General features: G+C 44.0%; 1 protein-coding gene across 1 annotated transcript in view; it reads right to left on the minus strand.

The window, feature by feature from the left end:
- RNF144B (ring finger protein 144B) overlaps positions 1–25469 on the minus strand; it is an 82776-nt gene that overhangs the window by 32702 nt on the left and 24605 nt on the right. The gene's annotated exons all lie outside the window — the stretch shown is intronic.

Below are 25469 nucleotides of genomic sequence, written 5' to 3' on the forward strand. Positions count from 1 at the left end.
TCTGCTCCCACCTTCCATTTGACATGGGGGCTCTCCTGGGCAGTGCAAGACAACTGCAAGTACAGACTCCCACTCCATAGGCAAGCACTGCAAACATTTAGCCTCTAATATAAGTGGCAGGTACCACAAACTGTACCTTCTCCTTGAGTTGTCACTGAGACAGTGAGCTAGCAGTCCCTACCAAGATGGGGAGCAAAGGCATCTAAACCCAGGAAAGCCTTTCACATCGAATGTCCTACATGATACGGGGCTGAAACTTAAACCCAAAGGAGTAAGAGTGTTTCATGAATATTTCTCTTTCTGCATTCCCTTGACTATGATGGATAGCTGCCTGCTCAGGTCTGTGTTTTTTTGGTATCCCACTCACTGGCATGCAACTCTTCAATCTATATCACAGGGCTCTTAGGCATATAAATGAGGTTTGTGAACCGTAAACTAAGTGCACTAGCACTTTGACATAGGGATACTCAAAACAGTCATGTTTCTACCACACATTATGTCACACCAGTGCTTGGGGAAGTAATGTCTCTCCCTTGAGAAGGAGCAATGGATTGGAATCTGATTCCATTATATGTGGAGATACCATGCTCATATATATAATATTTTCTGACCTTTTCTGAACATTTGAAAACACCGCACCATAACCATTAAAAAATTCAAGATCCCCATTCTTACCCACTTACACTGAAAGAGAAATTAAAGAAAATGATCTCGTGCTTAAACTGAAACAACAGTAAGAAAGTTTGCAGATTTTGTTCACCTCAAAATAGACAGTGGGTTTTGGTGCAGTATTTAGGGCACAGGAAAATCTATCGCCATCTCCAAAAAGCATGGCCTGAATTCCTGACTTGCTTCTGAATATACTTTGCCGATGCCAAAAGGACCTTCACACACATTTCTTATACGGAGAGACACGGTGGCCAGCTGCACACGGACACTTGCACCAGCACAAAGCGAGAGCACAGCACTACTAAATCTAAAAAGCCTCATTACAAATGGAGGCTACACAACTATGAAAACTGCAGAGGATCAAGACCCATTCACGTGCCTGTGAGATCTGACATCTCACGAGGCAAACAGGAGATCCCTTTGGTCCACTCGTGCTTCCCTCCCCTGCAGCCCTAAGTGTCCTCATGGCAGGGCTGTCAGGTCACGTTTGGCAGCGTGTCACTGCTGGTGTTCTGCTGCTCCCCGAGCAGCCATGGCAGCTGCACCCAGTCAGTGTGTACACAATGCATCAGCTTCAGTACCTGCTGAATTTCTCCCCAGAAGGAGAAATTATGGTGTTCATGAAGCAAGAGGGGACAGCACGTGTGAAATTTGCCCCACAGCTCACATCTCACTACATGTCATACGGTTGAGCCCCATCTCCATGCCTACCCCTTGAGACTCATGTCTGGTGTTCCCTTGTGTCTGCAAGAAGATCATTTTTCTTCAAAAGCTGTGAAACCACAACAAACCTGGGTGGAGCACACTTACGCTCTTTTTCAGTCTGTATTCTCCTAGCCCAGCCTGACAGAGAAGGTGTCACCTGTCCCTTTGGATGTCTTTCCTTTAAGCACCTGGTCTGAGAGACACAAAAGTCATAGCCAAGATTCTGGCAACCAACTTGCTTTGGGTTAGCCACAAGAAAATTCTCCCATTAATGGCTTGCTATCTCTTGTTCAAAACATATGCCACGCCTGCATTATTCTTGGCTCAGTCCCCGCCAGCTGCCATGCAGACCCCCACAACTCGCCCCATATGGCTGCTGAGCTGGGCTGCCCGCAGGGCCAGGAGCCTTGGAGCAAAGCCTCCCTCTGAGTCAGAAACTGCAAGACTCTTCTGTAATTACTGCAACAGGGGGGAAAAGGGAGTGAGTCACTGGAAATGCTACAGCAGATCAAGAACTACCTGTTATTTTGAACATGCTAGACATTATCTCAATATTTAGCAGGATTATAACGCATTTACTCAGATATGCTTTTCAACATCAGCTGCATCCGTACAGGTAAGCTACTCACCTCCATGAGCAGCGCACCCAGCAGACAGCACCACGCAAACCTGGCCGACCAGAGAATCCTGCCCCCAGTGCAGGCCGGGCTGCCTCACCTCACCACAACCTCGTTCACCCCAGGGGGGTTCAGCAAACAAAGCAGCCATGACCCCATGGGCACAGCACCTGAAGGAGGCACCATGGCTACTACAAGCAGTTCTCTCTCCATGCCCCCTGAGGAGCTGGCTTGTCCATAAGCACTTCTCCAGGTCAGGCTGGCACAGGTAAGGCCACCCTGTTAGTACCTGAAAATCTGTCCATCGAAGAGGGAGAGCGTGCACGGCCTGCTCCTTTTCCTGGAGCAACCCAACCAACTGGTCTCTGCTTCTGCCCACCAGAATAGCTACTTGTGCTGCCAGTGCCAAGGAAAGCATGCAGGAAGAAGAGTTAATGGTCACGGAGAGGGATAGCCCCATCCAGTGGCAAGAGAAACTGGGCCTGGGAATCACAGAATCACAGAATTGTACAGGTTGGAAGGGACCTCGAGACATCATCGGGTCCAACCCCCCTGCCAAAGCAGGTTCCTTAGAGCAGGCTGCCCAGGTAGGCGTCCAGATGGGCCTTGAATATCTCCAGAGAAGGAGACTCCACAACCTCCCTGGGCAGCCTGTTCCAGTGCTCTGTCACCCTCACCGTGAAGAAGTTCTTTTGCATGTTGATGTGGAACTTCCTGTGCTCCATTTTGTGGCCATTGCCCCTTGTCCTGTCCACACAAACCACAAAAAGAGGTTGGCCAAATCTCTCTGTCTCCCACACTTAATATATTTGTAAACATTAATAAGATCCCCTCTCAGTCTTCTTTTCTCCAGGCTGAACAGACCCAGGTCTCTCAGCCTTTCCTCACAGGGAAGATGCTCCAGGCCCCATATCATTTTTGTGGCCCTCCGCTGGACTCTTTCCAGGAGATCTGTGTTTTTTGTACCGGGGAGCCCAGAACTGGACACAGTACTCCAGGTGAGGCCTGACCAGGGCAGAGTAGAGGGGAAGGAAGGAGGTTCAATCCCATGTTTCAGGTGGTGGAAATGATGGGGAGAGAAATTTACTTGTCTTCCTCCAGCTCTCACCCTCTACTCCTTCTCTCCCAATGACTCAAGGCCCATTGTCCTCTCCTGAGCTCTCAAACCATCTACTGAACTTTACTACCCCTGGCAGAACTGACTTTTCCATCCACTGCGGAGCAGCTGTGAACTTCAAACTCATCCGCTCCACATTTTTATGGCTTTCACTTTGCCTGGCCTTGTCCCACAGACTGTCATTAGTTAATTATACATCCATTAGCTCTCTTTACAGTGGATTAAAATTCCTACTGTAATTACAAGTTGCCAAGACTTTAGGCTGAAAACAAAACATCTTGGATGTATGAGTCCTGCAGGGGAAGAGGGAGTCACCGAAGAATGAGTTGGGGACAAAGAGGACAGCATTCCACATCTGATTATATTAATAAAAATGACCTGAAATAAAAGTAAATGGAAAGTTTCTGGGAACCTCACACAGACAGGATACATCTGTAAGCACTAAGATCTTCCTTTTCTTCTTTTTCTTACTCACAAACACAAATACCCCAATTATGACAGAATCCCCTATAAAGTGATATATGCCTCATGGAAACCCAAATACAGCATATAATTTTGCACAAAAACCTCCACTGAACAACAACAAAGGCTGCATGAGATGTTGTAGAACAAGGATAAACACATCTTAGGGATGCTCTAACCCAGAGGAACACATTAGACTAAATTCTGTACCAGTATAAATCAGTCAAACTGGGTCAAACTGGCCAAACTGGCCCCAGTGAGCATAAACACTCCTGTCTAAGGGCCCAAGATCCAAGTCTTTTTACTTGCATCTATCAGCCACATACTTTCACACACACACACAGACCGTGTTCCTTTTACATTACATGGAATTTCCAGGAAATGGGATGTATTTCCGCAAATTGTGTGTTGCAAGGCTTATAAGGAAGAGGACCTGTTGAGGACATTCATCCTTCCCTGGCTCTGATGCTAGTGGTGTCAATGCTCTAGGATAAGGCATGACGAAAAAGCCTGAACGAATGAGAGCAAGCTGGATGGGGTCAGTCCTGGGAGGGGGTAAACTGCACAGTCACCAGGAGCAGTTTGCTGAGCGCTCAGACCTGTACACCCTTCTGCTTCCTTCAGCTGCCTGCAGGCTCTTTTGCTTTGCCTTAGGGAGGTGACAAAGCTTTCACGTAGAACTGAAATGTCTCAGCGCCTTCCATAAGCAAGAAAACACACAGGCACAGTCAAAGTGAGTGAGAAAGGACTCAGGAGAAGCAGGAGGATAAGTAAATACAGAAACACTAACACGAAAGCATCAGAGGTTTTGAGCAAAGTAAGAAAAACACGACAGCAAAAGCACAGGAGGAAGGTGTATAGAACCCGTCTGCCTTCAGGGCCTCCTGACACCACAGACCACCAGCGTCTGGCTTTGAAAACTACTTCCCTACAGAAAATATCCGCTGTACCTACTCCTGGACAGGTACCGTTGCACATCTTGCTATTAGTGTCCTGAAGTGGAAACTATTAACCACCACAGGTATGCTGAATTGGCTACGTTTACTCCTGTGGGTATGGAGCAGAACAGGTTATAGCATTTGTCACATTTTGTGGCCTCCAGATCAAGAGCCAGGACAGACGCAGCAGACACAACCCCCTGGGAAGGTCTTCCAGGGCCTATACCATGAGATCCCATGAAGGTATTCACCTCACACATCTGCAGGATAGACGCTTCAAATTGCATCCTCAAGTGTGTATTTCAGAAGGTAAAAAAATCATGAGAAGCAACCCAGCAAGCACCGAGGTCAGAGCAGAACCTGTACCCTGTACCACTTGTGGGAAGAGGTAGAGGAGCTGGGAATGAAGGACTGAAGTTGACCCTAGGAAAAATGGGAGGCCGGGGAAGCATTGTGTTAATTTTGGGGTCAGTTTCTCACCATCCAAATCTATTCTAATTTGCAAGAATCTAATTTTCCCCAAGTAGAGTCTGTTTTGCCGGTGCTGGCATGTGGCAAGCGATCTCCTTGCCTTTATCTCAACCCAGTGAGTTTTCCCTCTGACGTCCCCCCGTGTCCTGTTGAGGAGGGGGAGTGAGAGCACAGCTGGGTAGGCATTGGGCAGCCAGCCAAGGTCAAGCCAGCACAGCTCCACAGAGGTGTTAAAAACTGATGCAAGCAAGGGCTGAAACTTTCCCCTGTGAGCACGCACTGTAAGGTAACATCCTTGTCACGGTCATACAAAGGCTCGCTTAAGTCTGCCCAGGTGCCTCAAACCCAGATTACTGGGCTCAAAGAACAAAAGTTGCTCTGTGTATGTGACAGAGCAAACAAGCCAGGCAGTCTGCTGAGCTGCAACATCAGAAAGACATTGTCTGAGTGTCTGCAATCAACTCACTGTATTTAGCTAAAAAAAGTGTCTGGGTGTGACTTTCGCCTCTCAGAAAGATCACATAAAATCATGAAAGCCTTCTGCACTGATGCTGGAGGAGAATGAATGGATTACATTCAGCACCATAAGTCATCCTTTCATTTCTCACACGCTGCATCCAATAACAACAGAGTTCTTAGAGAAGCGACGTGGAGCCTCCTGTTTACAAACAATTCTGCTGGAGTTAGTAGTTCCATGCTTTCAGCTCAATGCTGAGTTTAAAGGAAGTCAAGAAATGTACATAAGCCTACAAACTACTCCAAGAAACATTCACAGGATAAAAAGGGCCCTTCATGTGTTTTTCAGGCAGGTGGCCCATCCTGTGGGACCGGGTAAGCCCTGTTGTCCCCTCTACCCCAACATCCTCCCTTGGCTTGCAATCGACCAGCACCCAGGCATGGACCTGCATGAACATGGGATCATGAAGAGGTCTGGGATTAGGTGTAAGGTCATGTGTTGCCCTAACACGTAACATAGCACTTCCCCATTTTACAAAAAGAAAAAAAAACTTTTAGTATCAGAACTACTGACAGCACCTGCCTGAAGTTCCCATTTAGTGTACCAGGTAATCACTAAGCTTTACCGAAGAAGAATTTGCAAGTGCTGTAATTGTTTCTCATGCCCTAGAGATTTTTGAAGTACTCCACCCATTACGAAATGACTTCAATGCCATATAAAAACCTGTTTTGACATTGTTCAACTCAGCATTTGGTTGTTTCCTGTAACTAAGGTTCGCCCCTTAATAATAATAGTAATTCCTGAAAAATACAAGCGTGCAAAACCAATCCTAAAAATCAGGCCCCTCGGGAAAAAGAGTAATTATAGAAATATGTCAAAAATATAACAGAGTGGTATTAAGGTAATGGGGTCAGATCACAGAAGATATAAACCAAGATGTGAAATTAGGACACATGAAGACAGATGTCAGAAACCTATGTGCTTCTAAGATCAGCTTCAACAAAACTCTATCCTCTTTACCAGCTTTGGTTACAAGTCCTTAGCTGGCCCAGTTCTCCCAAGACAACGTTATTCAAATCATAGAATCACAGAATGGCTTGGGTTGGAAGGGACCTTAAAGACCATAAAGACCACCCGGTGCCAACCCCCTGCCGTGGGCAGAGACACCTCCCACCAGCACAGGTTGCCCAAAGCCCCATCCAGCCTGGCCTTGAGCACCTCCAGGGATGGGGCATCCACGGCTTCTCTGGGCAAACTGTGCCAGTGCCTCACCACCCTCTGAGTGAAGAATTTATTCCTTATGTCTAATCTAAACAAACGTACCCTCTTTCAGTTTTAAACCATTCCCCCTTGTCCTATCATTATTTGCCCAAGCAAAAATTTGCTGTCCATCATTTTTATAAGCCCCCTTTATTGAAAAGCTGCAATGAGGTCACCCTGGAGCCTTCTCTTTTCCAAGCTGAACAGCCCCAGCTCTCTCAGCCTTTCTTCACAGGAGAGGTGCTCCAGCCCTCTGAGCACCTTCAGGGCCCTCCTCTGGACCTGCTCTAACAGCTCCACATCCTTCTTCTGTTGTTACTCAAAATCCACATTTAAGGCAGGTTTTTTAAATTCAACGGTTCTGCACAAGGTATTGGTGTGAATCAAGCAGGCTATTATTTCTGTGGTCTAATAGACTCACCACTAAACCACAATGCATTAATTTCTTCTTTTGATATGCACTGCCTACACAGAGCTGCCAATCTCATCTATACAGCATTACTTACGAAGTACTGGTTCAGTAAGGCTGTAAAACATATGATTAAAGCTCCCGTTCAGGAAAGCCTTCATCTTCAAGGAGGACACTTAATCATATGCTTAAGTGTTCCTGTGTATCAAAGCCTAAGTATTTTGCTTTATTACAATGGGATTATTAACAAGTTACACAAGTACTTAGATTTTTCGAAATTCTGCTGTCCAAAAAAGCAACCACGAATGAAAGGTCTAATTTAAAATACATTTTAATATATTCAGAATTACTGTATTACACCTGTGCCTTAATGCAAGCAAGCTGATGACTTGATTACATACATGTCTAAGGAAAACCCGTTTTTGGACTACCATAATACGCCACCAAGCTGAAGTATCAGAAAGTATATCAATAGCTGTTCTGTCTGAGCAGAGCTTAAGAAAAATAGATGCATAATACTTCATGCACTGTAAAAATTGTATTTTAAGAAAACTCCTTTAAAGAACAAGCAGCCGAAGTAAATGTGCTGTCTGGTACATGAGAACACACTGAAGGCAATTTCTCTCACTTGTTTTCATTGGAAAGGTGGGAAAAAACAAGCCCTTGAGCTGCTGTTCAAGAAGCACTGGCCATACGGAGTATTTTCATATCATGCTAGCAACCAAGAAATAAATATATAAAATATTTTGGAAAAGAATGTAGTAATCAGGAAGCCTCTTGCACAGACACAGAAAAAGTAAGGGACAGGCTGCACTAATTAAGAATATCATCCAGCTTCCTGCCAGGTATTTTTATACTAGCATTTTAGGACAACTAAAGCACACATTGAACAACTTCCCAAATCCCACATGAACCCAGTAATTTCAAGTCATTCTAATAAATCAAACCGTCATTAGGGCACATGTAAATCATGACACTCCACGACTCTTTATGGGCATACTTGCTGGGTAACACTGCATCTTTACTGTAATTCTGTACTGTAAAACTGCACAGTAAGAATAACATGGAGATTTTAGAACAGTTTTTCACTGTAACTTTTAGCAACCCTACATCGGTATGTCCTCAGGGAATTCTTTTGCAAGATGGTTGTGGATATTAATTGAATATAACAAACCTCTGTTTTTTTCCAAAATAGATGTGACTCATTGCAATTGTGGGAATTCTTTGTGTTTCCTTGTAATACTGCTTTAGAATAAGGTAGGGGGAAAAATGTGGGGTTTTCCCCCTTCCATTCCTAAAAAGCTGAGGAGTCCAAGAGAAGGGAATCCAACAGCTAACGTTGAAATAATTGCTGTTACTCCTAGCTGACAGGCAGCTAGGAAGAACATTTTCCAATCACTTACTTACAAAGACTGAAAAAGAAACAATGCACCCTGATGCTAAACTGCAGTGCACAATCCAAGCATGGTCTTCATCTCTCCTCAGCACTGACAGCAGCCACACCACAGCAGTATTGACCGACGCCATGAGGACAGACATAAGCCTTTCTGCATGGGAAGCCGTCAGATTGTTGTATTGCAGAAGCCACCACCTACAGCCAGTTCTGCTGGAACCGGGCTTGAACTGGGACATCCCGATGCTCAGGATCAGCTCTGTCAACGTCAGCAGATCTACTGCCTGCGGGTCCTGCGGGCATCACGTTGGGGACGAGCCAGATGAACCAAGCTTGCTCTGCCCGAGCAGTGTGGTGGTGCTCCAGTCCTGCAGATGGTCACTAGCTGGATTCTCCTAAAGTTTTATGTTCACCCTGGCAGTCACAGAGCTGTAGGAAGTTATCAGCACAAAATGCAGTGGAACAGGCAAACTGCAGCTAGATGATAGCACCGGCGTATTTTGACATCAAACATTTCCAAATATTTCCACAACACATCCAAACAACAAAATTGTACCAACTGGAATTTCAAGTATTAGTTACCAAGGTGAGATTAGACTCTAAAGCTTATCTAAATAACACTCCCTTTTCTTAATGATACTGTGCATTGCCTGCCAATGCTAAGCTATGAGGAATTTCCATCCTAACTAGTTTGGTGTACTTTATTTTTAACTTCCTGTTGACAAGAGGTAATATACCACTACTAAAAAAAACCCCACTCTTCATGACATTAATGACAAAAGCAAATGATATGTCTTCCTTTTTGATCACATGAAGGGTTTTGGTAACTGCAGCATAGTAAGTAAAAAGGAATTAAGCCCTTGGGATGTCAAGTGGGTTGATAACTCAGCTAGCTGTCTCAGCCAAAACAGGAATAGGAAGTGAAATGTAACAATTTGCCTTTGACATAGAAAAAAATGTTTGTTTTTGCTAATCGGATAACAAAACCTTGGGATATGTCAACTCCTTGAACTAGATTGTTTATAGTTTAGATAGGATATTTTCAGAACATATTTGTGACATTGGCTTGTTCCAACGTCAAGGATTTCTGGAAGGTATTTGTAAACTCATGTCGTTAAAGTGAAAGCAGTGGCACTGTATTTGACAGAGGGGCCAACCTCATCTATTTGCTCAGAGCATGTTCTCTTCTCAGAGGACACTAACTGGGCCATCGGGCTCCTCTGGCTGCAGATGGTTCCTTCTTCAGAGCAGCGTCCTGACTGCAAGGCAAGCAGTCCAAGACAAGCAGAGACACGACCCAGAGCGAGGCCTCGAACGTGACAGCAAAACACTTCTAAGTGCCAAGATAAGCGTGCAGAACTTTCCAGAAACCAAAAACCAACTGAGCTGACCAAAACAATGAAAGAGATCCTCCACTGACTTCTGTAAAAACACTGTATACTAAAGAAATTAACTGAACGCCATATATTGAAAAAAACAACACCTGTTTAGTTGTTTATTTTTAGAAGAGATTATCTGAGTAACTTTTTTTTTTCAGAGCTTGCAATAGAACGATGCCTTTAACATCTCTGTCCTTTCATTCTGCCAGGCCAAGAAATCTGCAAACTTGCAAGACTGTGGTCCTACAGTCCTGTTTCCTGCAAGCATCAAGAAGCACTTTCACACAATTTTGGATTTACATCAACCGGAATCAAAGAACAAGTTCGTTTTCCTTTTACAACAATTTTTGTGTGACTGGTCAGTGAATAAAACTAACAAGTACGATGGTTTAGTTTGCCCTTATCTAATCTTTCAGTCAAATATGCTGCCCATTACTATAGATGAAACATGATGTTCAAGGTAATCTGGATAAAAAAGGCAAAATATTGAAAAATGCCTTCGATCCAAACAAGTCTCAATGACTTAGAAAGTTGGGAGGGGTGACCCTGGGGTAAGACTGAGAGTCAAGTCTGAAGATGAACCTTGGGGAAGTCACTGTAGCTAATACAACACTTTGCATTACGCAAACGACATGAGTAACTACTGACAGTGCTAGAGCTCAATAAGAAATAATACAGAGTCATTAAGAAGCAATAGCAGAGGTTTGGTCCCTGACATGAGCAGCTTGTTTTGAAACTAACTTGCATTTATTGAAGCAACTGCCGCTGCTTCTCACAGCTGGCTATGAAACTAATTGCAATGTATCCCTAAACTTGTCTGTAAGGTCCTCAAATGAGGAAAGGACAGCCGAGTGCTGAATGAGTACCAGCCCCAGCCAGATCTGCAAAGGCAAGAAAGGGAAACAAACTCCCAGAGCAATGCCTGTTGGGGCTTCACTCTGCTTGTTCTCTCAACATCCACGTTTCTTCTCCCTCTTCTCCATCCTGCCCATGGGAAAAACGACGAGCCCAGCACGATGGGGAGAGCTGCTGGGAGGGGGCCTGCTGCTGGCGCTTCCCTCCACCCTGCCTGCTGCCCCTCTGCACCCTTCTGGGGATGCCCTGGGGAGCTGCCCTCTGGTGCCCGCCCCAGCCACCAGGAAGTGAACACTGCGCGCCTCTACCAGCCTTCAGGTGCGCCCCACCCAACCGAAGCCACAAACTCTCCTGGAGTAACGATAACAGCTTCAACTACAATTAGTCCTACATTCTTGATTAAATGTAATGTCTTTTTAAATCACTTATGTATTCCCACTTTTTTTCCTGAACAGCTCAGCGATGACACTGCCTACTGTGCAATGCAATGTTGTCTCTTTGCTGCCCCAACCTCTCCCACCTACCTTTCTGCATCTCCTCTCTGTCTCTGTTTCAGGATGTAAGGAGGTTTTTGCCAGCACAGTGTCAAGCACAGGGAACCCAGTTAGCTTCTTCTAAGAAATCCAGATGCTACTACAACGTATATAATAACACAAAAATGTACAGCAAATGGAACTAGAGGCTTGCATTCCCTCATTCCAATTCCAAATTTCAACCTTCATTACAGAAATAATTTCAAAGGAGACAGAAAGCTGGAAACACAGGAGATCTCAGCCTTAGTATCTGTTAACAACTGGTTGGTCCCTGCATGATCCTAGCTATAAAATCGAAGCCCTGCCAATGGGAACACTTCCAAGGGCTCCAAGTGGGCCTGCTTATGTGTGCATAGACACCAGGATTAGTTAAAAGAAGCTGCCCTTCCAAAACCTCCCAAACACTCAGAAAAAATAGCATCTAGAGCACAGTACTGAAGGACCTCATAGCCTTGCTATACTATGGCATGATGATCTCACAAAAGTGTTTCTAAGGATATCTTTCTGGAGGCTGGTCTCTTAATTATGACCACGAGAACCAACACCCCTCAAAGAGGCATTTTGTCATCTCTGTTAAGTAATGAGGAAAAAGAGCTACAGCAAGAATTCTCAACTCCTGGTCTACTCCTCTCCCCACAAGTGCTTGTTTCCTTCATTTGTTGGCCCATCATGTCAAAATGCGGGAAGCTAAGTCAACGAGGGGGCTGAAAATGGTCAAGCCATGTATGCTGCTTGGGTATTTGCAACGAAAACATTGACCAGTCCAAAAAACACATGTCCTTAAAGTAGCATCAGCTAAATTATATGTATACATATGACTTTTACTCCACTTCAGCCAAAGGCTATGATTTTCTTTCCCACAAATCCTCCCTGGAGAGCGTGATGGAGATTCCCCACCACCGAACTCATCGGTACAACTGCGAAGAGGTCAGGAAGGTGCAAGATTGCATCCTCTCAGTTGTGCAAATCTTCACCAAGCAAGTCATTGCTGGCCCTGTGCATGTTATCTTAGCCGTATACTGGGAAAACTCCACTGGGAAAGGCTCCAGGACCAGTGATTAGCCAACAGCCCCCTGCTTGAGAAAGCTTCAAGTGAGTGCACCAGCAGACAGCCCACAAGCTCAGCTAGTTTTCCCCACTGACATCTTTATAACTTTTCCTTTTGGGGCAGGGGATGGGACATGACAGGGGAACACCAGCTATTTTTCCTTCACCTTCTCCCCACCTCCACCCATCAAAATGCTTCCAAAATTAAGCAGAGACAGGACACATGATCATTCCCATCTACAGCTCAGACGTAACCAGTGTCAGCCTGCACGTCACAGCCTCTAGTTAATGCTGGAATTTTCTTTGCATGCAAATGATTAGCCTGTATGCTAGCTGTCGTGAAATGTGTTTTTCCTTCTATGTACACAGGGCTTTAGAGCATTCAATTTTGAATGATTTCTGGCTATATATTCATGAGCAAGGAATTCTCCTCTAAGCCACAGTAATATATAATACATAAAAGTGCAAGTAAACATAGCCATGAAGGACCTGTTTCAGCCCCTGAACGCAGGGAGATAGCTCTTCTGTTGCAATGTTTTTTCCTTTTTGCAAACATACAGAGCACATAAAGGTTCTCAGATCTGCACATTTATTCGCTGGAAGTCTGGGGATACAACATTTTGTATAATCTAGCATGAACATCAAAGCTGCTGTTAGACACCCAGACAGCGTCCATGCTTTGAATGACTCGTGTCTTATATTTTCCCTTCTCTCCTCATTATTACAGCACAGTGAAAGCCAGAAAAGCTTGCAACAGACACAAATAAATAGTAATGTTCTCAATTAAAGGGGAGGAACATGTGCATGATGGTAAAATGTGTTTTTTTTTCCCCTTCCAGTAAAAAGTAATTCTGTACTCTGTCTCCTAATCAGCATCTCTTGTCTCTCCGTCAGGCAAAAAGCATGTAGAACAACTCTCCATGACTGCTGCATGTACAACAAGCTCTAGTGCACAGGAAGAAACCCCATACAAGAGATGTGCTCTAGCATGCACAACACCCCCCACACAAGCTGGAGTTTCCCACAGTAATACATTGGCCAAGGTTTTCATGACCAGCACATCGTGACTTCATCTTCTTCACTGGTAACAGCTCCAGACCAAAATCAAAGCACACTCTTATCAAGTCCCAGTTCTGGAGCCACGCTTCAGTCCCACCCTGTCTCACTTATCTGCCCTTGTTTATGGGTTTTGAAATCTGTCAGAAGGGTACAGAACTTCTCATTAGGTTTTACAGAAGCATAATTTAAACAGACAGTCCCTTGACTACAGGGTGCCTGAGACTGCCTCACTTGAGGGAGGTTAGCTATTCTGTAGCAAGAGCCAGCCTCCAGGAGCCCAAATTGCTGTGTCTGCTGCTGGCTGGGACTGCAGAGATCTCAACCAGGTAAAACCTGAGGCACAAGGATGCTCACAGGTCCCATGGATGCATGGTCCAAACTCCATCAAGGCCAAAACTGCACTTGTGGGCACTAGGGACATTCAAAGAATCAGATGACATTTCCACCCCAGACACCATCTGACACCAATCTGTGTTTAAGCATAGGGGTGCTTAAACAATGGATTTTACTGTGGAGCCTGAGCAGATTCCCCTAGAAATACAGCAAAAAACACCCAGACCTTGGGCAACCCATCTCTTTTCTGTATTAAAATAGAATAAGAGGAACCAGAACTGGGGAACACGTCATTGTGTGCAAGCATCTACACATACAAAGAGATCTAGGAAACAGCATCAATGAAATATTATTTTATACAGCTACATTTTTTATTTGAAAGTGTGTTTGCAATGCAGTTAACCTTGTCATGCTATCAAGCCTTGAACTTTTCACTCAGCACCCCTGCTCCTCCCTGGAAGACTAGGAGTTGGAAAAGTCCCACTTCAGTAGGAAGTACAATTTGAGATGCTATCTTTTTTATTTTTTTAAAGAGCATTTTAATATCTGCTAGTAATGATCTACTTCATGAATGTAATGCCCACTCAGTTCCCACCAAGTTGAAAACGTTTACAAGACAGAAAAAGATTACTGAACACTATTTTCTTACTGATCAGCACAATGCTATTTGGCACAAGCACCTCTGTAAATATTTGTCCAACACTGGGTAAATTTGCAGTGTATGATGGCCCTCCGACCTGTACTTCTCTCTGTCAGGTTAGAAGGCTCGCAGTCGAGCACTGGAGCTCAGCTTCGGCAGAAATACAACACGATGGAGGCAGACCTCAGTGTCACTGCTGTCTTTCCCGTATGATCTGTTCCTTTTTGGTTCGTTCAACGTTCCCCTTCACAAGCAAAAAGAAGATTAATTTTGAGGTGGAGTGATTATAAGGTTATTCCTGGCTGTTGTGTAACAAAGGGAGTTTGTGCAGTGCATTACACCGGGCCAGCCTTTGGCACGGGGAAGCCAGAGGGCGAGAAGGGAACTGTACCCACCTCCCCGTGAGCACACAGAGGAGAAGGACAAATCCAGCCTCACCAAGCTGGAGGCAATGTCTCCTCTGCTGTGTGCCAGGAGGTCCGATGGACTCGGTTCACAGCGACACTGGCAGCCTGCCACGGTATTTTGTTCACATGTGCTTGTGATCATGGGCTTGGAGCTGTAATTACAGTCTCAGATTTCACAATACTACCAGCCCAGGAGATATTTATGGATCTGATATGTAGGATCTATCGGCATCATGCAGTTTCACACATATTCAAGAAAACTCCCCACTCACAAAGAGGGTCAGCAAGTCTGTCGCAGTTTCTTTAAACTACACATTCAAGCAATACACTTCACTGGCTCACACTACTAAAAGGCACTGCAATGTCTGGACCAGGCAGATTATAGGCACAGGACTCCTATGACAGATATTATCACCAGTATACTAATGAACGGGGAACCAGGTTAAGTATTAGTGCTGCTTGTTCTGCTATAAAGCGACTTGTTGCTTTCCATAGTTGCATTTTAAACTGAAGATGTTAATAAGGTCAAGTACATACTTTCCCCCTCCAAGAGAAGAGAAAGGTCAGATAGCCACTTCCACATTGCGTATTTGTTTTTACAAAGCTTATGAAGCATTTGGAGAATAGTGCAATCCAAGAACCTAGCTAAAGAGGAACAACTCCATATCGCTGGCTATTTATACTATTAACTTCTGCTCCGAAGCACACCACTGCACAGACAAAATCACCAAAATGTCACCATATGCAGGAAAGAAGAGTGCCTGTCAGTGAGGAGCGCACAGGATACAGTACGACATGGGGAACAGAAACAACCAAGTCGCCAAATGCTGTTCCTACACGAAGCGCAGGGAGGTTTCCATGTCCTTATATAAGCCGACAGCGCCGTGTGTTAAATACCCCCACCAGACAGTAAGAAGCCTGGCAGAAAAGGAGTCTGATTCTCATCATACTGCCTTGGCTCTGGAATAGCTCCAGCTTCTTCTGAAGGAATACTTCCCACTTTACCACAGCTCTAGATGCTCTGCAAACACATTCTCCCTAATCCATAACGTAAAGCATTGCTTTCAGTATCATCACTACAGCCATCCCCTTTCCAGAGTGCTGTATTTTTTCCAATGCTCACTGTGAGAAGGGCTTCAGCCACTTTCATGCTGTGACAACAACCCATACACCCACTCACATTTTCAGGCGTGGACAAGCCCTAAACAGGAGGAGAATCAGGCCAATGCATTTGTTTTGGGAAATATTTAAGGACGGGGTTTTGAAACTTCTGTTTCCAGCAAAATTGCTATTCCAGACCCTGTGCTTGCCCTTAACAAAGACCCCTTGCCCTTCAGGCTGAGGGCAGCAAAACAGATCACGTTACTGTGCCTGCTCACAGCCAGCTCTAAAGTGGCACCAGGGTATTTCAGTCACAGCCTCTCTCTCTGCTCAAACGTACTTCTTAAAAGCATTCGCTGTTTTTACAGAGGATAGGAAGTCACCCTATAATGTTTCCTTAACTATCGCCATCCTAAATATTTTACTACTTACAATACTCCCTACAAGGCGCATATTTGGTATTGCCATACGGAGTTAGGAAGCAGAGTGCCTTTTTATTACAGAAAATACAGAGCCTTATAATAAGCCTGAGTGAAATATCTTCATTACCGAAGCAGCTTTGTACTGGGAAAGCCTACCACTGGAAAAGAGAAAGCAGTACAAACACACCAATAAAGGCTATTTTCTCTTTAGTGCAAAAGAAGAAGAAACAGAAAAACTAATGCATACTAGAAAACAAATCTATTGCATATTTAGTATGTGTTTACCTAAACTACATAACCCTAGACCCTGAACAGTTTAGACCTGTACATTAAAATACAGATAAGTGTATTATTCCCTTCATGACAGCAGCCGTACCATACTGTGACATAAGGAACAGCTTTAAACCAGGAGGAAACCTGAATTTTAAACTCAGGCTCCCTCCAACCTAATCTGATGTGTCTTCAGCATGAAGTGAGTTCTTGTATTTAAGCTACAGCCGATATGACACAGTATGCCATCTTAGCAACTGCTTCCCACACAGCTACATGCCCTAATACTGCAGCATTTTCAACCTGCTTGTACAGATATTCCTTTAAAAGTTACACTGTCAGAAGTAATTTCACCCTTCTGGGAAGTACTTCATGTCTATTTCATTTTCTGTGCCTTTAATCGTCCAGACTACAAGATTGCCTTTTTGCCTCAGTCCTATGCACCACACAGTTCAGTTTTAGCCAAACCACAAATAATATTTATTCTAGCTCTTCAATCATTCTATTCCTTACCTTTTCTGCTAACTAGAGCTTTTCTGTTTTCTTCTGTTCTAAGCAAATGTCGGTTTTCTGTTCCTTCATTATTTTTGTTAAGGAAAAAAAGAGGCAGAAAGCTATATTCCAACATACCTTGAAAGCAGAGTAGTCTTCACTCCCAGCTGTTTGACTTTTCAATAGCTTCACTCACACTTCAGTGCTCCCAAGAATCATAATGTCACAACCACTGTAGCTTGCAATCAGAGGCAGAGGCAGATCTCTCTCGCACACCCTTCCTCCTCTCCGTCTATCTGACAGCTGTGCACTTTTTAGGACTGCAGCAGGACTTGCCTCCTGGTCCCTTTGCCACTCTGATAAATAATCCCCTCCCTGCTATTAAGAGCATGCTGCCATTATATCTTAAAAGCACGCCACAGCTTGCATGCAGTAGCTGTGGGAAAGCTGCATTTATTTATACAGGAAGCTTGAGCACAGCACTTCCTACTTCCCATCCGAGGCTCAATTCAACTGCAGGTGATTGCTTACACCCTGTCACGTTCCTGCCAGTGCATACCCTGTGTTCTTACTTGGATACCCGTGCTGCTTTTAACTCCCATCTGAGCCCCGACAAGATAAAAGTGCAGGAGATAAAGCATCAGAGGTGAGACCCCACTTGCCATTTAACCTGCTTCAGGATAGCAGTTTGTGCAGCAGCCGACCTACCGGCAGACGATGTCTGCAGCGCTGCTCCTTCTGCTTATCTCCAGATGTGAAAAACGTGGTCTAAAAGCAAAGTGATTTCTTCACGAGCAAAAATCCAAACTCCCAAGCAGCGGTGTAATTTCACGTACCGAGTGCTTGTGCTCAGCTCACTGTGGCAATGCTACATTTCGACTCTAAGCTGAGCTTGTGTGCAAGAGGGGTGGGAAATTCTGCAATTCTCTTCCCTAATCCTGCAGGTGTGGTTCATGCCCGCGAAGAAGCAGGAGAAGGTATGGTGGTGCCACATGACACCAAACGCTCAGGAACTTTTCCTGCTGTAGGAAACGTGCCACACCCGCAGATATGAAGGACAGATACATCCGAGTGCAGCGGGTGCAGAAAAACAGGGGGAGAAACAAGCACAGATGCTAATCTCTAATTTTATTTTTATGATGAAATAAATTTACTTTGTACTTCATGCAATTATTGCTGGCATTTTGCCTTCGGTACTTTACTGGGAGGACTGAGGTACAGGCATTTCTTCAGGACTTTACAGAAGCTCAGAACTGAGCTTTTATATATTTTCAGACAATTATACTGCATCAGGTGAATTTAAGGAAAAGGCAGGAAGCTCATGGCACTTTAATTCAGCTTACTGGCACCTCTATGATGCAGCTTTATTTAACAGCACATACTATTTTCCCCTTGAAATAAGCACAAATTTTACCAGTCTATTTGACATTGCTATAATTTTGTACCTGTGCAGGGAGAGAATAGTATCTGGGAAAAATACAGCTGTCCCAATATGTGGAATCATGTTGATCCCTACAGGATTCATCAGTAGGATTAGGCAACCTAGAGCCATCTCACCCACACCGCCACTTGAGCTAGCAGAGCACTCCTTGCCAGTAGCGGACCTTTATCCTCGGCAGCAACCAATCCTAGGCAGTACTTAAGAAGCACTTGGGGTTCAGAGCTACTTTTTAGGCTGCAGAGCAGTGGTGAAAATTCTGAATTCTGTGTCTAAGTTCACAATTAGAAAAGGAGAGCCCTTCAGTGGTTAGGTTTTTATACCCCACCTTCTGTTCCAGTAGGAAATATTTAAAGCCTCCACCACTTTTCCACTACCTCCCTTCTCTTCTCCCTCCCACCCTCCGTTCCAGTTCCTTTTCCTGCAGCTTCTACCTTTGCTACTCTGCCTCCGTCACCCAGGTACTTGTTAGGCAACAGATGAAGCGCAGCAGGAAAAACCTCCCTGCTCAGCTCCTGCGCCCAGCACCGCAGCGGTTCAACAGCAGAAGGACAATCAGCTCAAGGAGGAGAGTGGTGCTACAGGGAGGATGAAGGAAGTCACTCAAGCTGGTGTGGGGAAAATGGTAGGGTGGGAGGTCCAGAAGTAGAGCAGGGAAGCGGACAGTAACAGCATCTGGTTGGTACTTACTCCTTGCTGGCACAATAAAACTGAACCAGGCTTCACTGCAATAGTCTCCACCAGTCAGGAGAAACAACTGCAAATAAAGGCTAATCATCTTTTCAGATTTATGATTAATCCTGCTCATATCTAGGGGAGCTGTTCTTCTGAATTAAGAAAACTAGATTAGTCTATTAAAATGCGGATAAATTCTGGAAACTTCAGCTGCAAACATCGCATGGTATCTTTATCCAGTTTCCTACTGCGTATCTCTCTGCATGGAAGTTAGAATGTGACTGTGGAAACGTGCAAAACTGCTTACAGCATTTAGTTTCCCCAAAACATCACAGAATTAGTGAGAAACATCATGAATGTTTCTTAAGACATTTCATTTTCTGGAAAATGTTAAGATGATCTTATTCCAAGCATTCCACTCCAAGCGTAGTCTGTGACCACTCCAACCTAGACTGTGATCCCCGTATTTATATGCAGGACAATCACTTACTGATGCTGGGTGGGCAGCTGGCTGTTCCCCTGGTCCCACCTTCAGTTCTGTGTCTGCCCCTGCCTCTGTGCCTATCCAGGACTGCTGCAGCAACGCAGAGCTGAAGGTGACGTGGCACCGTGCCAGAGCTATAAGGACTTGGGATGATCAATACCGATGATTCTTTCCCTCGCCGTCACCAAAGGTCCTGAGCTGGACTGTTATGAGCTCTGCTATCAAAATGATTTCTCCTCCAGCTGCACCTCGAGCCCAGGTACTTCAGAGTTTTATAGAAGCACATTTTCTTGGCAAGCTAATTTTGTGAAGTGTTATGAGTCGTGCTAAAATTGCTATCCAGCTGAAATCCCTGAATCTCTTAACCCAGATTGATTGATTTCCTTTCAGAGCCAACAAATAAATAAAAAACACAAGTAGGGAATGTCACACAATGCCAGTCACGGCAGAAACTAAGCCCTCCCTATTTGCTGTCTTCTTCAATAACAGTAATACAAAGCACAAAACAGAGAGGGTCCGGATAAATTTTTGGCTGTTCTTAACTGACACTTTTACAGCTCAGGGGTGGGGGAATCTGCAAGTCTCTGAGGTGGTACATGCCAAAGCACAACATCACAGGGAATTTTCAGTTGAGTTAACAGCCAGAGTAAGAGTAAAGGCTGGCATAGTTAATTACTAACGTTGCTCTGTCATCCCAGCAGCTACTTGAAATACTTACAAAATGACCAAGCCACTCTGGCATTAACTAAAATTACTAATTAATTTATGAGGTAGTTGGGTAAAAAAGTAATAGCATGACCCCTGAAATGCCCTCTCGCATCTCACAAACAGAACACCATTAACAGCAAATGTAAACACCAAGTTAGCGTAAAACTCAGTTTCATTATATTTCTACGTACGGAACCATAATTACCCTATGATGAAAAAAAAAATTGTCACTACCCTGATTCAGTTTTTCAACTAATAAAAAAGAAATATCCTGAAAAATAATTGCTAGCCATGGGTGTAAAATAAAAACAGGTTTTGTAACAAACTTCCTAAAACCAGAGCGTAACTCTCAGTAAAACGTCTTTATTCATTTCACTTATTGTGCATGCAGATTATCCACTCTCCTATACACAAAAATGTATTTTTATATGCAAGAGAAACAGTTTCACAAGCAGAATAGATACTGATATGTAACATAACCAATGCTGAAAAAAAAAAAGTTTTTTTACACAATGGGTATAAATATATTATCTGAAGTTGACAAGTACGACACCCCTCAGTTCATGGGCTAAGGATAGTTTTCTTCAAGGGCAACTATTTCAAAGGAGGATTCCACCCTCAAAAGTCATTTGTGATAGCTTCATGAAGTTACTACTTGAAAAAAAGCATCTCTAATCTAACATATATAGATTTATCACATAAGCAATGACAGAAATTACATGTCAGTGCAAAAACACAGAGCTATGTAATATTTTGTGTGCAGACAAGCTTTTCTCAGAATAGCTGCAAGAAAATCAGGATCGCATCTTTTTCTGTTTAAGTAACCCTATTGTTCAATTCAGACTCGGTATGCAAGTCACTCTCTGACAAACCAGGCTTGAAATCTTCATTATTCCCTTCAGCTAAAAGATACTAAAACTTTATTATAAGGTATTTTGTGGTGGAGTGAAATAAATGGAGTTAAATTGTTCTGAAAGAATACTAGGTATAAACCTAAAGAGCTTTTTATTTTACAGTAAAAAAGTGAGTGGGATGGTGCGCTCTCTACTGAACATTCACGATGATGATCTCAAAACACGTGGATTTGTCTCAGACAGACACAGAGAAAAGTGGTAAGCTGACTTACAGTCATCCTGCTCTATGAATAAAACAAAATGCAAGTCATTACAACATGCTGGCACAGCCGACCATCTCCAAAGAAAACACAATCACGTCTTCCACAAACATCTGTATTTCTTCTCTACTGATACCTTCTCCTGTGTTTATAATTCGAAATACTTCCTGGGACGTTGGAAATGAGCTGTTAGCATTTGACCCACACAGAACAGTGCTGTATGAAAGAAACACAGCCTCACCAGACGACAGTGAGAAGACAGCCTGCTACCCCAGCAGAACAGCTGTGCTTAGGGTGAAATCCTGGTTTATGGGTCAGGGCTGATGGCTTTGACAATACGTTACTGGAGTGCCAGTGCAACTTATCTTCTTGGGACCTGCAAGTATTAAGGGTATGTGTATTTTCCTCCACAGAAGATCCTGCTGATAGCATAGGTCAGTTGGTGATGTTGCCAGGAGTAGGCTTTTTTCGCCAGCAACAGCTCTACGTACATTTTTAACTTCTACCAACTGCCTGTTCACTAGGTGCGTGAAGAACCAGCCTGTAAAAAGAAAACAGGCCGAGCTGGCACAAGTCTTCCGTAACTAAAATGCTGATGAATTTTCACCAAATGACAAATATCCAGCCCAGGAACAGCCAGCACAACACCCTCAGCCTAGGGCTCATCCCCAGCCACCTCTCCATACTCAGACACGAGGAAGAGACAGGTTACTGTCACCCTTCCCCCGACCTTCTCCTGGGACAAGAGACATGCCAGTCGTAAGCTCACAAAGCAGTGGCGTCCCTCGTCCCCCACGCAGTAAGCACAGCCCCAAACCCTCAGGACGGGAAGAAGAGCTGGCACATCAGTGACGTGATGACAGTACTTCATGCGGCAGCAGAGGACGCAGGACACCTCGTGGGCTCAGAGGTGACCTTGAGCAAAGGGGGCCAGCTCCCCAGCTGGACAGCACACGTAGCTTCCCACACACCAGCACCACCTCATGAGCTGCTGGAAAAAAATATCAAACTAAACAGCTTGCCTTGCTCTTGAGCTCAGGTATAACACATGCAGATACGGAGTTGCTCGGTTCTTCTGAGGACCAGGTAACAGGCAAGAATTTATACCTGCAAAAAGAGTAATTCATAAGGTCGTACTGAGAGGACCATATTGCATGCACACAAAGAGGAGACAGTGAAGTTGTCCTCCTGCTCTTTCTTAAAGTAAGCAGGCATTTTCAACAAAAGATTGTATGGGAAAAAGTCAAGGTTTGGTTAAATGAATTTATCTTCTACTAGCTGTGCTCACAGATAGCTTCAGAGCATGGCACAGAATAAATTATGCAGTTGGTTTTAGTTTTTTTTTCCTTTTGACTGTGTGCCCAAAGTGACACAATTTGTTGACTTCTGACCAAGTGTTTTGGTAATGTACCTAGAATTGCAGTGATTCCAGACATTGGAATCACAATTTCTTTAAAAACTGAGAGGGCAAAACCATACCGGCAGCCAACACAGGAAGCTTCCTCTGCAACAGAGGAGGTCACCAACCTGTCCTTGTCATGAGAAAAAAATGTGCATGCTGTTTTCACTTCTCAGTTTCTACTGCTTCTCCTGTCCTGCCTCAAGTTGTTAGCTGCCCTTTTTTGGAAATGTTAAAAGGCAGCTTTATTCCTTTCAACCCAAACCAGTGAAGCGCCTGGTGTGGCTCTATCTCCAGGCTTAAAAGACAACTGGAATTGGAGGGAGTGGGGGGAAGCTTAATAATACATCTCAGCTCAGACCTTGCTGTTCTAACTATACCTTTGGAGTTGGGGACAGGCAGCTCTGAGATGAGATATGATTGAGGCACCTCATTTTATGGCTGTCACAGCCCTGTTACAGGGCTTCCACAGACATCCAACAGGCAGGACCAAGGCGTGGAGCTAGTGCATACCCTCGATTCATACCTTTTCTTTAGTGTTCAGGTATGACACTGACGTATCCTTTGATTAATATAGGGTGAGAAATGATTTCCAAGTTGAGAGGAGTTACTCCAGTGGACTGAATATGCAGGGAAATGCTCAGCTGAAACACACCCGTACAGGAAAATCAAGAACTTGTCCCTCTTGCCCAGTATCCCTCCTCTTACTCGGCTTCCAGGGAGGGCTGCCCACCCCATTTACCTCCCTCACCACCCCACCGAGCAAGTGGTTAAATTCAACAAGCATAGTGTGAACTCAAAAACAAGCAAACTGCTTACTTGCAGCAAATGACATTAGGATTTTTTTTCAGGTGCCCTGAAATAATTTTGTAGTTTTTAGCTCTATGTTGTTTATTTTTGCATGTTCCTTTCAAGTGCCAGATAAATTTATTAAAAATACGTGTTTTTTACCTCGTAATATTAAAAATCTCTTATAAAACTAGGCACATCCTTTTGGGCAGAGAGATTCTCTATGAAAAGAAAGGCAAGCGTTATAAGACAGCAGGGGCTGAAGGGCAGGAGGCATACCAAACCTTTGCTTTTCTAAACACTGCTGAAACCCAAGCAAATAGTGCTTTCTGCTTCACTGCTATCTGCAGTCACTGAAGAACTGACAAGGGAACTCATCTTTTTGTTAAGCATGACCTCTGTGAAAATCTACTGGCTCTGCTCACCTCCCCTGCACTTCTCAGGAAGAAATTTAAACAGAATTTAGGTATATTCTCTAACTTTTCATTTTACACATATGTAGACGTTTCCTGTGACATAACAAGACAAACCAGTCAGTGGCAAGATGTGTTCCCACAAAGAATTACTTTGCACTGTAAGCTATAAGCAAAGCTTTGAAGTGTGAACTCTGAATCTGATTCTAGGAGTTCTGTCCTTCTGCAGTCAGGGCATGTGAATGCAAGGTGGTGAAAACGTGCTCAGTGAACTCTGTCTACTAGTCAATAACTAACTTGTTCTCCTTACATTATCCTTAGGACAACTGTCTCCACGCCTGTATTTGCAGATCCGGAGAAAAGGCAATTTCCCAAGTTACAAGGCAGTCACGGGAGCAGAGACACTGCCTTGTGGAGTAAGAAAAGGAGGACAAGAGTAGAAACAACTGGCCTACTTACATGGAAAAAGCCCTGACAATTCTCTCACTTCCCATTAGTTAGGTCAGCTCCCTCTGTGGGAGGCTGACAGTAAGAAACCTCCAGGTTCTTGAAGTCTGTCAAGGAGATCTGAGAGAACGTGAAATTTAGGGAGAAACAGGGGCCAAAAGGAAACCATTTGACTCCCCTGAATATGAGATTAACATCACGAAAAGGCTGAGGATAACTTTCTCCTGTCCCTCCCTGCTTTTGGTTCACTCACAGAGTACATTTGCTATATAGAAAAAAAGCACGTAAAAGGGAAGAAAAATTAAACACTTTCAGGATAATTCTAACAATGCATGAAAACTATACGAAAAAGGAAAAAGTTACTTCAATGTAATATATTTTGGTGTTGTTTTTTTTCTTTCTAAGACCAGCTCTTCCAGCTCTTAAAATAATCTCTCACGTTGTTGTCTAACATCATGGCTTTTTTAGCAACTTATATTAAAACCTGGTAAACAGCATTTCCCAGCAGCCTTGCAGTGGCAGACTCCAGACCTGTAGCATCTCCAGCATCCCTTCTGGCGACCATAAACATCTCACCAGTTTCTGGGTATCCCAGGGCACAAGCTGCAGCAGGTTTCAGCTGTGAACGTGGCAGGAGCACCTCACTGGGCTGCCAAGAACTAGAACAAATGTGCTGCTTCCTACTGAGCAAACCTCAGAGAAATTATCCAGCACAGCTTAGGAAGAACCGGGAGGCTCCATCTGAGATGCTTTTGAAATCTGGTCATTATCAGAATATGCCACAGAAACAGTGTATACAGTAATGGATTCTTGTCTTTAGGTTAAAAAAGTATGAAATCATGATGTCATATATAGCACAAACTCTGTACGTGAAAACAGAATTTGGTGAGCAGAGGATAGGATAATTGATTTTTACTGTGGTTTTATTCTTGATCATATTGGTTTAAAGAACTGAAGAGTTCTCAG

The sequence above is a fragment of the Cygnus atratus genome, chromosome 2 (assembly GCF_013377495.2).
Source record: "Cygnus atratus isolate AKBS03 ecotype Queensland, Australia chromosome 2, CAtr_DNAZoo_HiC_assembly, whole genome shotgun sequence".
NCBI lineage: Eukaryota > Metazoa > Chordata > Aves > Anseriformes > Anatidae > Cygnus > Cygnus atratus.